Source organism: Schistocerca piceifrons, chromosome X (assembly GCF_021461385.2).
Source record: "Schistocerca piceifrons isolate TAMUIC-IGC-003096 chromosome X, iqSchPice1.1, whole genome shotgun sequence".
NCBI lineage: Eukaryota > Metazoa > Arthropoda > Insecta > Orthoptera > Acrididae > Schistocerca > Schistocerca piceifrons.
In genome coordinates this window covers 396143306-396158143 of record NC_060149.1, presented here as the reverse complement: position 1 = coordinate 396158143, position 14838 = coordinate 396143306, and the positions used below count along the sequence as shown (strand labels likewise).

General features: G+C 40.2%; 1 protein-coding gene across 1 annotated transcript in view; it reads right to left on the bottom strand.

Annotated features, from left to right (window-relative positions):
- The window catches only part of LOC124721584 (regucalcin-like), a 58120-nt gene extending 45653 nt beyond the window's left edge, over nucleotides 1–12467 (bottom strand). Inside the window, exon 1 of the mRNA XM_047246630.1 lies at nucleotides 12331–12467. The gene's annotated coding sequence lies outside the window, so the exon portion shown is untranslated. The remainder of the gene's footprint in view (nucleotides 1–12330) is intronic.
- Nucleotides 12468–14838: the final 2371 nt, after the last annotated feature.

Sequence of the window (14838 nt, the reverse complement as noted above, 5' to 3'; positions counted from 1 at the left end):
CCTATCAGGTCGGATTGAGGGAGGACACAGAAGCAATTCAGAGGCGGGCTGCTAGATTTGTTACTGGTAGGTTTGATCATCACGCGAGTGTTACGGAAATGCTTCAGGAACTCGTGTGGGAGTCTCTAGAGAAAAGGAGGCGTTCTTTTTGTGAATCGCTACTGAGGAAATTTAAAGAACCAGCATTTGAGGCTGACTGCAGTACAAGTTTACTGCCGCCAACTTATATTTCGCTGAAAGACCACAAAGATAAGATAAGAGAGATTAGGGCTCGTACAGAGGCATATAGGCAGTCATTTTTCCCTCGTTCTGTTTGGGAGTGGAACAGGGAGAGAAGATGCTAGTTGTGGTACGAGGTACCCTCCGCCACGCACCGTATGGTGGATTGCGGGGTATGTATGTAGATGTAGATGTAGATGTAGTCTTTGTGTTCTAGTTTGGAGAGTAGTGTGCGTGATCGCTATCCACCTCCATCGTCGTTACCTGAACTAGACAGTATTTTGCAGGAAGGATGGCACAAGATTCTCTTGAGAACCACATAGGATTTTTATTTGTCAATTCCGAGACGACTGGGAACTGATTTGAGTGTCAAAGAATGTTTTTGGTGTTTCCATGTAAGAGAATATAAAGGACACAGTAAGTATCACAGTGCAAACACATGTAATTAAGATATGTAGAATGCGAGACTAGTTGTTGACTACACATCGATGTCCAGATCTCGTATGCACTTCGTAGCATGAAGTATGGCTTTTATGAAGTCTTCAGTTGACCCACCGTATTTCTTTATAGGGCAGACTTTTATGATATGGTCCAGAGTCTGCTCTGGTACTCCACAGTCACAGCTTAGGCTGCCCGTAGGTCCCCATTTATAAAGCATAGCCTTGCATCTTGTGTGGCTGTTTGGACACGATTGAGTCTAGTTCAGCCTTTTCTTGGGAAGTTGAACCCTTGCAGTGCTTTTGAAGGATTAGTTATGATGATTACTAACTGAGTTCTCCCAGTTCTTTTTGTACGTGTTTATTAGGATAAAGGTGTTCTGTCCTCTTCCATATCTGTTGTTCCATATTAGTTTCCGCGATTTCAAGCGTGTATTTACTAAATTTATGAGTACTTCCTGAATAGGTAAATTTCTTGAGCGGTCCGTCTGTAGTATTTTTTCGCATTCTGTTGTAGTTGTTTCTATCTCTTAGCTTTTGTGGAGTTATGCTATTGATGATGGGGGAGGCCCAATATCGGAGCAGACTTTAATGCTTTAATGTATCGGTAATCATAAGGTTAGTTTAGTGGAGCTACACATCTACCTTGTTGGTACAATGACTTACTTGCCAGACCAGAGCACAGTATTCTGCAGTGGTAAAGACTGCTGACGTTGCTTCTGATCGCAGTGTGAATATGTCTGCCTCCAAGCGTTACCAACCAACTGTCCAATAATAATATTTCCTGTCTTTAGTTTCTGACCAACACTTTTAAGGTGTAAAGACCTACCCAGCACAATGCCAGGATATTTAGAACAGAAGTTGCTTTTCACTCTGTGTTAGTTAAATAACACCGTCAGATCTTTATTGGCTATCTCACTGTTGAAGTGAAAAGCACAAACTCCAGTCTTAGGTGGTTCGAACACAAACGCCATCTTCTACAATATTTGCTGCTGGTCTCAAGACCGTCAGTCTGGGTCCTTGCTCCCTCCACAAGAGCACTATTGTGGCCAGATCACCCGAATTTTTTTGCTGACTGTGTAAGACGTATCACTAATGTAGAGGTTGAATGATGATGGTGCTAGAATTGAACCTTGAAGTAGTCCATTCTTGATCTTAAATGATTTACCGACACCTACTCTACTCGTCACCTCGAAATTGGCGTCATTGGGCGTGTTTTTCTGCGAGTGTTGTAAGGTGAAGGCATGGAATCACTTTCTTCGGTCTCAGAATAAGTGTATCCAACAAACTCTCCAAGATGGCGGCTAGAGTAAATGTTAAGAAGGGTTCTTCCAAAAAAACATAAATTTTGCCGTAAAGAAGAAATCATGTGAAAAATGTAAGGGAGAAATTACGAAACTGAATGAGCGCATAACGAGCTTACAGTTCAAAATCATTAGTTTGAAATGCAACAAGAAAATAGTGAGCTGAACAGGCTAAATCTTGCGCGAGATAGTTCGTCCGTTAAGGAAAAGTGGTCAGATGTGAAGTGCAATAACAGCAAGACCAAAGTGCAAAATCGGAAAACCTGTGAAAGTTATGCAAGCTTTGTGCACAAAAACACGTTTCAAGTACTTTCAACCGCCAATAGTGAGAATGCAACACACAGTTCGCATGAACGATGGGAAAAGCAAAAAGGCACTGTGAATATGGGCAGAGAAGAAAATTTATTGACGCAAACAAGCGTTAATGAGGTTAATGTAAATGTGTCGACCAAAAATTATGCTTAAGTGTTTAGTAAAACAATACAACACGATTCCCACATCGTGAACTCCAATAACAACAAACTGTTTGTGCTTTCAGACAGCCATGTTCGTGGACTTGCGAGTAAACTGAAAGAAACAACTAAAACATATTCGTGGGGTATAGTGAAACCGGGTGCCCCACTTGGCGAAATTAAAAAAATGACTGCATCCGCAGAGGTAAAAAATCTGCACGATAAAGACTTTGTTGTACTTCTGGGAGGCGCAAATGACGTGTACAAAAATGAAACAGCCAGTGCAACGCTCGATCTTAAACAGTGTGTGAGAAACCTCACTAACACAAACGTAGTAATGGTCAATGTTCCGCATCACTATGATCTTGTAAGACTGTCATGTGTTGATACGGAAATAAATAGTGCCAACAGTCAGTTTGCAAAAATCTGTAGACATTTTAAAAACGTGAAATGTGTTGATATAACCAATATTGGACGTAGATTCCACACACAACACGGACTTCACCTGAAAGTCTTGGGGAAATAATATCTGGCAAAGCTGATAACCAAGGAAATAAAAAACCACCAAAATTAATTCGAAACCAAAATGATAATTGCATCGCCATCGCCAGATTTCGTAACGAAAACTCTTCAAAAAAAGGTAAAAGCGTTAGAACCATCATCAGCACCAGCAAAGCATGTAAAAAAAGACGAAGTGTTAACAGAAAGAACTGTGGACAGCGATTTCAACGACAAGAGAACTACAGTTCCTCATCATCCAAATATTATTTTAGGCGGAAACAAGAAAAACGAGAAGACTCCAAGTTCACAAGAAAACACATCAGTAGTGGCAGAACCAACATTTGAAGTGTCAGAAACAGCATCACCAACGACTACAACAACATAAGTGGCAGTATTAAGTACATTAGCAGCAGCAGCAGCAACAAGCAACTCACCACAGCCCAGTGTACAGGTACGTCCCGAGAGGTGCAGGAAACCTGTCCTTCTCAAGGATATTTGGTATCTCACCAGGACACGGGAACGAATATGACAGCACAAAACGTAAATAAAACTGTAACCAGCTCTCACCCTAGTCACCTGTAGATTTTAAGTCTAAATATTCAGTGCCTTAGAAATAAATCACTAGAACTTGAGGTAGCAATGAATGGTGCAAACATGAGGAGCATTGGTCCAGAACTTTTGAATTAAGTATCATTAATATTCATCCATATAAGTTGGCAAGTCAGTATTGTAGAGAAAAAGCCAAAATCGGAGGTGTATGTATCTTTACTAAATCAAGTATCATGTACAAAAGAAGGTGTGAAACTGAATTATTGAGTGCGGAAAAACATTTTGAAGCAGGAGCTATAAAGTTGTATGAAATACAGGTAAAAGTCATAGTAATAACAATATACAGACCACATAATGGGGACAAGACATATTCATTGATAAATTAGAAACACTGCTTAACATTCTTTTTACTGAAAGAGCTACTGTAGTTGTCTGTGGGGATTTCAACATAAATCTTATCACTGAGGATGTTGGAATTAACATCCTTGTGCATGTTCACGGTGACCCGAATGAGTGGTTCCAAGCCATTGTACGGAAAACGTGCACCTGGCCTAAGCTACACCCTTCACATACAGTGAACTTAACTCCTTATTGACCCGTGCACCATATACCTTAAATTATACTCTAAAAAATTCCACGAAGGAATTATCCGAATGCGACAGAAATCGTTAGATGTTATGTTCTTGTACAGACAAACATTTCTTTCCATAGCAGGACCCCTTTGGTTGTCATCCGTAGCAACATTACAGCATAACGGTACGTCGACGATATTCTAGTCCTCGTTTTGTTGCCCTTCATAGTAAGTCATTCTGGGCTTACATTTCAGTAAGATAATGACCACCCGCACACGGTGAAACTTTCTACTGCTTGTCTTCTTGCTTGCCAAACCCTACATTCGCCGGAAAGGTGGTCGGGTCTTTCCCAACTGAGAACGTTTGCAGCATTACGGGCAGGGCCCTCCAACTAGCTTAGGGTTCTGACCATCTAAAGCGCCAATTGGACACTATTTGGCTCGATTACCCTTAGGAGAACATCCAGCTACTTTATCAATCAATACCAAGCCGACTAACTGCTTACATAAGGGCCAGAAGTGGACCAACGCATTATTGACTTTCTCAATTTGTGAAGCTCTTTCTCTTGAATAAATCATGCAATTTTTCTAAAATCGTTATCGTTTGTTTGTCTGGACTTGTAAATCATATCTACGGATTTCCGTCCCATTCGGATGATTCCTTCACCGTGTGTCACTTTTTTTTGTCTTAGAGTGTAATTTAAAAGAGAGGAAACTGCGACTCGCCAGACCACAATACACGACTTCAGTCAGCTACTGTCCAGTTTCTGTGTTGTTTGTCATACTGTAGATGTGCAGGCTTAGCTGCCACTGTGAGCAAAGACCTTTTGCAAGGTACTCGACTGCTAAACTCGTTTGAATGCTACTTTCTCCGCAATGTCGTGCGGAAAGTCGTTGTGATAGACCAGCATTCACTAGGAGCAGCAATTCCTGTCAGATTTGAAAACTACTGTCATTGACAATGACAGTCTCCAGTCCCCGAAGATCTCTTTTTTGGAAATTTGTGGTAAGGTCTTATGGGATCAAACTGCTGAGGTCATCGGTCCCTAAGCTTACGCACTACTTAACCTAACTTACACTAAAAACAACACACACACACCCATGCCCGAGGGAGGACTCGAACCTCCGACGGGGGGAGCCGCCCGGACCGTGACAAGACGCCTAGACCGCGTGGCTACCCCGCGAGGCGTCGATCTCTGGTTTACACAACGCTATCCTTCCGTTCATCAACCGACGATGTAATGGAACGCCGAAACTAGTTACGTAAATAAATTAAATGCAAAAGAGACGGATGCAGGTGTTTTAATATTTATATCTAATTGAAAATATTGAATCGAAGAAAGACGAAAATAATGAGAAGTAGCAGAAATGAGAACAGTGAGAAACGTAACATCAGGATTGGTTATCACGAAGTAGATGAAGTTAAGGAATGCTGCTGCCTAGATAGGAAAACAACCCATGAGGGACGGAACACGGGGCACATAAAAAGCGGACTAGCAGTGGCAAAAAGGGCATTCATGGTCAAGAGAAGTCTGCTAGTATTAAACATAAGCCTTAGTGTGAGGAAGAAATTGCTGAGAATGTACGTTTGGTGTACATAGTTGTATGGTAGTGAAACATAGACTACGGAGAAAACCGGACAAGATGAAAATCGAAGCATTTGAGACGTGGTGCCACAGAAGAATTTTGAAAATTAGGTGGACTGATACGGTAAGGAATGAGGAGGTTCTCCAGAGAACCGTCGAGGAAAAAAGTATTTGGAAAACACTGACAAGAAACAGAGACAGGATGGTAGGGCATCTGTTAAAACGTCAGTGAATAACTTCCATGATACTAGAGGGAGCTGTAGAGGGTAAAAACTGTAGAGGAAAAGAGGGGCTGGAATACATCCAGCAAATAAGTGAGGACGTAGGATGCAAGTGCTGCTCTGAGATGAAGAGGTTGGCACAGGAGAGGAATTCTTGCGGGCCGTATCAAACCAGACAGGACACAGATCACACACACACACACACACACACACACACACACACACACACATACAGCGAAAGTACAGCCGAAGCCCTTGTAACTATCTATTACAAGGGTGGACATACAAATAATATTTTATCTGGCATGCGTACATGCGTACACAATTCAACACTTCTCACAAGCATGCGCTGTGCTGGTAATATGTTCACTCACTAAGTTCAGTGCAGTTTAATTTAGTTTAGAGGAAGGATCATCAGACACCATCTCCTACTCACCACGCCCCGCAATACCAGCCTTTGTCTGTCGATGGTACTCGTGTGATATCCTACACAGTGTACGTGTGTTTTTGAGGTTTATTGGATTCCCCAAAGTCACGTGCTCCAGGCAGGAGGTATACACTGCGGTTCTACTGCAGGTAAGTAATAAATTATCCTTCGTCCGTTTAGAGTAATAAAACCCGGAAATAAACTGCGATTAAAGAGTGGGAATGTTTCAAGGGCCATTTTTTCGCAAAACGTGTTTTAGTACTCCTGTGTTCTTATTAATCTGCTGCATGTCCCTAGAATAGTTCCAGGTAACAAATCACAGAAAAAATGTTTCAAACTTCCATTATTAGGTGCTGCATGTTTTCTGTGACAAGTAGCGCTTCCCTCTGGCGTTCCAAGTGCCATGCGTTAAGATCTCCGGCGTTTAGTTGATGCACAGTTTGTGTGGTAATCAGAGTGCATGTAAGCTTTTGTTACTATCAATAAACATCTTTGTAATTGAAGGAGATAATTTGCGTTTAAAAAATAGCAAAAAGAAATTAGGAGAAGTGAACAGACAAAACAATGTGCGACTGGAAAATGTTATGAAAAGAGAAAGACAAGAGATAGAATTCATGATGAATAGCCGCCTAACAATGAGGTTCTTGGAATTTAAAAGTGCTGCTGAAACACTGTTGTCAGTGCAGGCGTGTAAGATCTCCAAATGTAGTACGATCGAATTGTCTCATACTCACATATCTCAGGTAACTATTAAAAATCCTTGCTGTGAAACAGAAATGGGAAAAACCTCAATGTATTCAAAAGAGGAAAGACCTAGGCTGGTGTGTGCCATGCCGTACGTCCTCTGAAAGACCAGCCATATTTGTTAGCTGCAAAACAGAATGACCTATTGATGATATTGCCATTTCTTGCTCAACAGCACACGGAGTTCTACAATAAACTTTGCAATATCTGACCCCAAGAATGGAGGTGTGTAAAAAACAGAACTCTAAATTGGGAGATTTTTTCTTAAGTGTGTTATTTTCACATGAAAAATAAAAAGATATTAGAAATTGTTTTCGTTGACTACGACATTACTGCTGTATTTCTGTACTTGTATTATCACAAATAAAACCTAGTGTCGTAGTATGATAGTACTTGCTACACAAACGTCCTTATTGGCACTTGAAGCCAGCCAGTTCCCTAGTATGGCACCTAGAAGATTCTTAATAAATTACTTATTTTCTAATTTGTCTCATTATTTTCTGCAGTGATGAATTGAGCAGCATAATTCTGTGGTATCAGAATACCTCCGCAATTTTCTCGGTACAATATGTTACGTTCCATAGAGACACATTGTTTTTCGATTCTCGTGACAAATGCGAGATTTGGCACTTAGAATGTCTGACAATTCCACTCTTCAATTTGTAAAGAAATTTACTTAGATTATTAATTTTTTCATGCAGTGAGAATATCTGCACATTAATTATTTTGTCATGGAAGGGTCTTCGTGCATACGGACTGCAGTGTGACAATCAGTATAAAATTTAAAACAACACGAAGATGAGACGTCTTGGTTGTATGAACAATAAGTAACCCATGATTTGTGAATGGTGTACACATCTACAAGAAACTTCAATACAGAATAAAAGGAAAGCTTTTCAACGAATATTTGAAACTCAAGGGTGAAACACTCACTTTTTCCGTTCTTTGGAAGCAAGACGAAGTATATAACTTGCTACCGTTACTCCGCAGTGTAACACAAGTGCACATTCTGATTATGTATAACATTTACAGAGTACGTGCTGTGGTTTCTTTGTTCGGAGTTCATGGTATACATTACAAATCAGATACAAAACTTTGTTTGTTGAGATGAAAGACCTCTAAGTCCGAGACAGTTGACCAATGCCCTGTGCGAAGTTTATGAAATGACTCTGTGACTCACTCTTTTCGCCATTTTCTAGATTAAGATTATCCGTTGTAAATGCACAGAATCGCTCCAGAATATAAGATACAATAGAAGCAAAACTTACATAGTAAACAGATTTACAGTTGTTAGTGTCAGTCTCAGTAGAAATTATTCTGACACGAGTTCTTAGATAATTGTTTTCAACCATATCAAACGGTCATCTTCAGATATGCAAAATAAAACATGTATATAATGTTAAATGGTATGTTAAATGGATTTCATATTATAAAATTGTAATACCAATGTCCAGCACAGTGCATTAAAAGATGCATCTGTAACATCTGTAACTTTTTAACAAATATAGCAACCATGAGTATACCATACGATTATGAAGTCGCACTTCATAAAGAGAATATCCTTAGTGTGCATGCGGCAGTGCTCAGTTTCTGCCCAAGGGCATAAATGCGAAACTTCCAATACAACTTTCTATCCATATTCAGTCATAAGAATTTAAGTGTTAGGCTTCAGTGATTATATGGCCTGCGTGTGATAGTAACACTTCGCTAAAAGCCGTCTATGTTAGAAATTTGCAGTTAACAGACCAGCCGTTCTCCGTACGCAACGAGCGGAAAACAGTCACTGCCGTATTTGCTAAATCGTTTGCATTTCATTGTACTTCACCAACCACGGTACTTACACCATCTGCATGTAGGAAAAATACTTTCAGTTATCTGGCATGTACAATAGCATGTCGCTGATATTAAATAGAAGTCGTGAATTCCTTCCACCCTCCTCCTCCGCTCTGCCACCTCAATCACACTATTTATCTGCTGCCAGATACGAAACAGGCTCCTGGCAAGATTTTCCCTTACTTATGTAATACCATAATTTATGCAAAATTAAAGCATACTCATCTCAGTGAAACGTTTTAAATAAATCGAACGGTATATAGAATGTTTCAGAAGGGTTTTTATCCTCTCAAGTGGTTCGCACATAAAAGAATATGTTTTCTTTTCTGTCGATTCTCGTTTCTTGAAACCAAACATACCCTGAAAATAAATTATGTGGGGAACGACATCACTGAAACACCAAAACCAGTTGCAAAAATATTTGTTCCCAGACAACTAGTTTCGGTCAAGTTTAAAGTACCTTCTTTGGTGTCGAAAACGTAATTGATTTTAGTTGTTGCATCTGGCACATACGCATGCGTCCATTACCTTATTGATTTTTCATCAGTCACCAAGAGCAAAAATCTACAGTTATTTATAGTGTTAGCTGTACAGTCTGGCCAAAGTCGTACCGTGGAACTCTGTTTACTTTGCTCATTTTCTTTCTGTTTTACCTTCGTGTAGGCCGTTGCTCAAGTGTCTAGGAATTCTAGTTCCTTCCTCCCTATAAATAAAGTTCTACATGGGGCTTGTAATTTATAGTATATGTTTCTACTAAAGGAAAAATACTACCGGACCAAGGTCTTACCATGGTGAAACAACTATAAATCTGAGAAAGTTGAATAGCCTACAGAAAGCTCCTAAAATAATGCTGCAGGTCGTTCTTATTGCCATTTTCTAGGCTAAGATTATCCTTTGTGAAAGCACAGAACTGCAACAAAATGTGATACTCTAAGATACAATGCAGGAGAAACTAGGGAAGTGGAACAAACGTGTACGGTACTACTTTGGCCACACACTCTAGTCAATATACTAATGGACTATCGGTTTTTGCACCTGGCGACTGATGAAAAACGTATGAGATGTTAGACGGACGTGTAGGTGACAGATGTTGCAACTATAAAATAACATTGGGAAATAACCCGCCAAATGTTTTGTGAATTGATTTGTCTAAAAGTAATAAATAAAATACGTTAGAGAAACATTGGACGCGCCTCTGGGCGATGCTCGAATTCATATATAGCAAATAGGTGCCGATTGACAATTTAAACTTAGAACCTTAGAATTTTAATTTAGGACCTTAGAATATTAAAGAGCAGTAGAGGATGTTTGCTGTTCATGATTGCGAGTATCATTCAAAGACGCGTCAAATGTTTAATATAGTTTATTTCTTTAATTTTCATTGCAACAGGGTCTGCAGCTGCGATGAATTTTTTGAATGATTTCGCCCTGCCTTTAGCTGCTATTCTCTTTATTTCATGTACGATTGTAGAATTTCGGCCTTGGGTCATTTTCAAGTATCTAAAACGGAAACATTATACCTTGGATACGTTAGTGATACCTGTGATTTTAACATAGGAACAAGTCATGTCTCTAGATGTACTAGGCGCATTATAACTTCATGGACTATCCTTTGGTGGTTTATTGTACCATGTACGCTCTTGATCCTATGACTGCATGAAATGGTCATAAAATGAATTAGAAAATGTTTTTCGCTATTTTAGGAGCACATTACTTTCGAGAATTTGTTACAAAGCTTATGCAATATTTGAAGTGATTCAAGTTACAGGAATGAAGAATCATGGATGTGTAGAGGAAATTGAAATTTACATCCACCTAAAAGATCAGTCAGACAGAGTTTTAAATGAGCAAAAAGACCTGCGAAATGGAAAATTCCTAGATAACTTTTTACAAGTTTTACGATGGAGCATTACAGAACTATAGAATGTAAAATTACTGCTATAGTCATTAATAGCCGGACGCTGTGGCCGAGCGATTGTAGGCGCTTCAGTTCGGAACCGCGCTGGTGCTACGGTCTCAGGTTCGAATCCTGCCTCGGGCATGGGTGTGTGTGATGTCCTTAGGTTAGATAGGTTTAAGTAGTTCTAAGTCTATGGGACTGATGACGTCAGCTTTTAAGTCTCATAGTGCTTACAGACATTTGAGCCACTTGACCATTAATAAATATGACTGTAATGTGAAAGATCATGTAACCATAATGCAGTTTTTACTCGACTCTCATAGTTTTCAATACTGTTTCATCAGAGTGCTGCGATCGATGTTATATGTGAGATCATTGTAACAACTATTCAAAAATGATGTGATCCCACAATAACAGAACAAACATTTACAAGTTATTTTAAAGAAATTACATACAGTCATATTTACATCAATGACGACAGACAATTAAATTGAGAACAAAGGCATATGTAGATCAGTCAACAAATTTCTGTAAAATAATTATCATCTTCACAGTGTAAGTACGTTAAACCACCGACCTTATATGTAAGAGCTTTGCAACAACTGTTTGAATGTAACGTACTCCTAAAATAGCGAGAAACTTTTTCTAATTGATTTTGGTTCAAATGGCTCTGATCACTATGGGACTTAACATCTGAGGTCATCAGTCCCTTGAACTTAGAACTACTTAAACCTAACTAACCTAAGTACATCACACACATTCATGCCCGAGGCAGGATTCGAACCTGCGACCGTAGCGGTCGTGCGGTTCCAGACTCAAGCGCCTAGAACCGCTCGGCCACATCGGCCGGCTAATTTATTTTATGACAATTATATGCACTCATAGGAGCAAGAATATAGGAGGCATAACATAACACAAAAGAATCGTCCATAAAGTAAGTTACAATCCGCCTAGTATATCAAGAGATATTATTTATTCCTATATTAAAATCACAAGTGTCACTTTTGTATCCAATGTATAATGCTTCCGTTTTAGATGCTTGAAAATGACCTAAGACCGAAATTGTACCGTCGTGCATGAAATAAAGAGGGTGGCAGCACGCAGTCATTGAAAAAAACATTTCTTACTTTTAGATCGATATTTTCACAAAATACTCGCTTTTCATATTTTGTTTTTCAGTTTTCAGGTTTCGTTCAGAAAGCATGAAATATAATATATTTAAATATAGATCGGTATTATTTTATTTTTGTAGCTACTCTGATTACTTGTATATTTCCCACTCTTCGTTCGGTAATGAAAGTTCGGTCAAAAATCTATAATTTCTAGGGAAACTCGTTTTCGGTCAAAAATTTGACCAAAACACAATTATTGTATCTGACACCAGAGAACCTACCTTGAACATGATATAGTACTAATGCGTGACTAGGATATGGTCGCTTACCGAAACGATTTGTCTGTGACTAGTTTAATAAAACCAATTGTGGTGCCTCCGTGAGGGCATTCTTTAAGCACATTGATGGGTTTTGCAGGACTGTGTACAGAAAAAGTGCGTTTGTGTGGTGTACTGAGAGATCTGTGTACGGTACCTGCAGCTGCGGGGCCAGTAGCGTCTGGAGACAGACTGAGAGCGCTCGCACTGCTGCCGATGGCTGCTGGTCTGTGTTACGCAACAGCAGGCTGGCCGCAGGCCGCCGGGGTGATGTGTCAAGCGCGTATGCCCTAACCCCACATCAACAACATTCCTAAATCATACGGCGCGTCTTTTATTGTCGCTCTCTAGGATTGTCAGAGGGCACAGCTTTGCCCAACAAGATGTAGGGTGGAGCAAAACAACCTGATAAGGTCACAGCAGGCTACGAGGCGTCGAATCGAGCAAAAATTTTTTCAGTAATCGTCGGTCGTAAATGTACCGTTGTGGAGTAAATAAAACAATAACCAGTCACCGGCGAGCACACAGAAGTGTATCGGGTAAGCGAACGTTGTAAGCCTGTCACTCTTTTTGAAGTTATACCTGAGTGTTCATACAAGATTGTGAACACTGTTTCCGTCCTAAAATAAATCCCCAGACGCTAAATGTGACCCATTAAAAACGCAATCTGAATTCAAAGTTAAGATTTAGAAACCATCGCTCTTGCGAAATTGGGAGTTTACCCTTTACTCGCGCGGTATCCTGCGAACCATGGATCAGGGGCAACAGAAGGATTCCTTATTCCCAGATTTCCGGAAAGCGTTTGACACTGTTCTCCACTGCAGACTGTTAACGAAGGTACGAGCATACGGGATAGGTTCCCAGATATGTGAGTGGCTCGAAGATTTCGGTAATAGAACCCAATAGGTTGGCTTCGTCGGCGAGTGTTCATCACAGACTTGGGTATCGTCAGGAATGACCCAGGGAACTGTGATAGGGTCATTCTTATTCTCTATACACATAAATGATTTGACGGACAGGGTGGGCAGCAATCTGCTGTTATTAGCTGATGACACTTTGGTGTGCGGGAAGATGTCATCGTTGAGTGACTATAGGAGCATACAAGATAACGTAGGCAAAATTTCAAGTTGGTGTGGTGGATGGTAGCTTGCCCTAAATGTAGAAAATGTGAGTTAATGCACGTGAATAGGAAAAATATTCCAATACAGCATTAGTAGTGTGCTGTCTGCCACAGTAAGGTCGATTAAATATCTAGGCGTGAAGTTGCAGAGTGACATGAAATAGAACGAGTACGTAAGGACGGTAGTAGGAAAGGCGAATGGTCGACTTCAGTTTATTGGGAGAATTTTGGGAAAGAGTGATTCATCTTAAAGATGACATATATAGAACAATATTGCTACCCTCTCTTGAGTGCTGTTCGAGTATTTGGGATCTCCACCACGTCGGATTGACGGCAGACATCGAAATAATTCAGAGGAGGGTTGCTGAATTTGTCACTATTAGATTCGATCAACATACGAATATTACGGAGATGATTCGTGAACTCAAATGTGAATCCCTGGAGGGATGACGAGGATCTCGTCGCTAAACGCTATTGAGAAAATTTAGAGAACTGCCATTTGAAGTTGACTGCAGAACGATTCTGCTCCCGGGAACGAATATTTCGCGTAAGGAGCACGAAGATAAAGTAAGAGAAATTAGGGCTTGGCGGAGGCATACAGACAGTCGTTTCTCCCTGGCCCTGTTTGTGAGTGAAACAAGAAAGGAAACGAACAGCAGTTGTACGAGGTACCCGCCACCATACAGCATACTGTGGCTTGCGCAGTATTCATGTGGATGTAGATGGAAAAAGTTATCCAAAGCGCACCGAAAGGAGGTGTACTACGAAGTAACACCACTGATTTTTTAACTAGAACATTAAATGTGAAACTCACACTGTACTGCATCGAACTGTATTAAAATTGGGCCTTATAGGCTCAATTTGTGCAGGACAAATGTATTTACGTCTGTTAACTACACTATCTAATAAGTTAAAAATGGAGGGCTTGTGTGGGGGCAGCAATAATTCACGATTACGCCGACTCTGCCGTCGTATGGCTCGAAGAACTACACGAACGACGCCTTACCTGCCTTGCTCAAAGGTTCTTACGGAAGATGAATACGAACGCTGTAAGTATCTATAGTGTAGTCCCTTAGCAAAACGAAATATAACTGAATGGAACACGTTTTGTAGGAAGCAAATCTTAAATACTCACACATGGACTTAAGGTATACGTGGTGTAATTTGTGGACAAAGAAGGTGTGGGATACTGAATCCGTGAAACCAAGACATATGATAAATCCAGTGTAAATCAGACGTACAAAGCCAGCGGTTATGGTTAAAGACAAACACTGGATTAGAATGTTAAAGATCCCCTCCATACTTTATGGCACAAAAATACATAAAAATAAATTTACAAACTATATAAAAACAGCCTTATTTTTATGTCCAAAAAGAGATACACACGCTCGACTGTGTCACAGGAAAAGGCTTGGGGCTCTGCTTCAGGGTGTACTGTTTCACTAACTGAAACATTGAAGGGCCTGTATGAGCCAGGAGGAGGGCGTGGCCCTCCGTGTAACCTTTGACCTCATACATGGAAAAGTGTTGATCCTGACGGGCGAT